The sequence below is a fragment of the Pseudorasbora parva genome, chromosome 24 (assembly GCF_024679245.1).
Source record: "Pseudorasbora parva isolate DD20220531a chromosome 24, ASM2467924v1, whole genome shotgun sequence".
Classification (NCBI taxonomy): Eukaryota; Metazoa; Chordata; class Actinopteri; order Cypriniformes; family Gobionidae; genus Pseudorasbora; species Pseudorasbora parva.
In genome coordinates this window covers 30,144,303-30,146,547 of record NC_090195.1, presented here as the reverse complement: position 1 = coordinate 30,146,547, position 2,245 = coordinate 30,144,303, and the positions used below count along the sequence as shown (strand labels likewise).

The 2,245-nt window shown below is 40.6% G+C and overlaps 1 long non-coding RNA gene across 1 annotated transcript; it reads left to right on the top strand.

Moving 5' to 3' along the window:
• The first annotated feature begins 365 nt into the window (after nt 1–365).
• LOC137064177 (uncharacterized) lies at nt 366–2,009 on the top strand. Its single transcript, XR_010901519.1, has 4 exons — nt 366–450; nt 526–661; nt 1,240–1,345; nt 1,663–2,009. It is a non-coding gene; the product is annotated as an uncharacterized lncRNA (long non-coding RNA).
• The last annotated feature ends 236 nt before the right edge of the window (nt 2,010–2,245 follow it).

Below are 2,245 nucleotides of genomic sequence, written 5' to 3'. Positions count from 1 at the left end.
AGAATGAAGAGTCATGTACTTGCGTTTGAATGCTCCTATGAGCATGGGTTCCTCTTAGGATGGCGTTGCTCTACTGGTAGTCAGTTGTTGTGTTCAGGGTTCAGTTGGTTTTGCAGGGTAAAAGCCGGATCCTGGATGGCATTAGCCGGCCAATTAAACATTTTGAAGAAGCCAACTTTCCTATTGTGATCACAATACATTTTACACAAATTTACCTTGTATCAAAATTATGAGAATCATTTATCCATCACATAGACATCAAACAGCTTGTTATTCCCATGATGGGAATAGAAGTGTAGTGAAGTGCCATTATTTAGTGACATCCATCCTCTCTGGGATCGATTACTCTTCCCTAGGCTCAGGTAATCAGTATCTCATTCCCAAGAGTAAATAAGGGTGGTTGTAGTGCTGCCAGGGGTCTTTACGGTGCCCTGGTTTCCTCTGTTGTAGGTGAGTGCGGTATCCGGTTGTGATTTGTGTTCGGGCTCACATGATGTTAACCTGTTACTGTTACACGCTGTGCAGTGCTACCCGCATTGTGCTGATAAAGTGCACAACGTGCTGAAGGTCTGCTCTCGCTGCTGTGACGCTCCATCTAACAACCAGTGCACCTTGTTGTATTGCTCTGAATGCCGCTGATGGATTGCTGCTTGACTTCATGGTAGGTTCATTCCCACTTTGGGGCTGTATTTATTTTAATAGTATGTGTCTGGTTATGGGGAGTTTTGTATTCCTGTATTCCAGCTCGTCTGTGAAATCGTTATCTGTGGCTGCCGGATGAATGACGTGATCTTCGCATGCTTGGTATGTTGAATTGGTGTCCATAATTGCTATTTAAACTCACATTTAGTTTCTTGTAGGTGCATTAATTTTCCTGTTGAAGGACTTTTGTTGCCCATGTTGCCTGGTTTAAGACATTCATTGCTCCTGTTTTTGTTCCTATTTTGTTCTATTAATGTTTTAGTTGTTTGCTCAGCATGCCTGTGTGTGTTTGTCTGCATATAGTGTTTTACTTTTGTTAAGTTTATGTTGCTTTAGTTCATTTCATTTGTTTTTGTAATTGAGTTTGTTTGGAATTGTAATTTTGACATTTTTTTTGGGTTTCATTGTTGCTTGTGCTTTTTATTATTCTTTTGCTTATTTGTTTTACTGGGTTCCTGTTTTGGTGTTTCTGTTGTGGCCATTGTATGTTCCTGTTATATGTATTCGAATTACATTTCTAATTTCTTTATTCCACAGTGATAATAACCTCTCGACCTCCCTGGTGATTAAGTCGCCATGAGTGATCCTGTTGTTATTTCAGGTACGTGGCATCACTCTAATAACTACTGAACCCCAGGTTGAAGTGGGTTTCGCATTTTGTTGTTCATTTTAGTGTTTTTGTTTCCTTATTTTGACCACTGTAACCCTCTTTGCTGTGTCACTGCACAGGTAGTAGTGCGGTATTTGTACCTGGCCTGTGGCAGTGCTCCATATGTTCTCTCTCAAACCACTGGTTGCAGGTTTGAGTGGTTTGTGGTCTTCCCTTGTTACGTTGGATTAATTTTTTGTTGTTGTATATTTTATTTCTTTAAAGTGGGTACCCTTCTTTATGAATCTTTAACCTTTATGAATCCTTTTGAACTTTATTTTGTTTGGTAATTTGTGTTTCTTGTGTTCCAGGAGCCGTGGGTCCTGAGCAGGAGGGTTAGTTGCTCTTTTGGTGGGGGGTCCTTCTGAGACAAAGACCATGGTTTACAACCTATAGTGATTGACCCTTGGTTGAAATGAATGTGTGTGTGTGTGTGTGGCGCACGTGTGGGTGCTGCCTGACCATCGTCGACTTTTTAGTGACGCGTGGCACTAGCTCACCCTGCTTCTGGTAACCACAAGCCCTGTGAGTTATCATCAGTGTCATTCTTGTGTTGTGTCTGTGCTAGCAGTGATTCACCTTTTTGGATGTTTAAAATATAATATATTCACTCTAACTTTTTTTTATCTTGGCTTAATAAAGAATTTTTGTAACTCCACGTCTCGGAGTCTCTGTCAATGGGGAAATCGAACTTGTTTGTCCATATTAGGATATTTCCCTGGTTTAGTGACCAGGGTGGCGTAGTCAGCTCTCTCTTTGCTCCTTCTCTCTCCTTTTCCGTACCAAATGTCACAGAAGGTAGTAAAAATTCATATGTGATCCGTGTCTAGCATACAGAGAAACTTCACAAGTTACATGAAAATACACATAATACCATAGTATATTTAAGGTGCC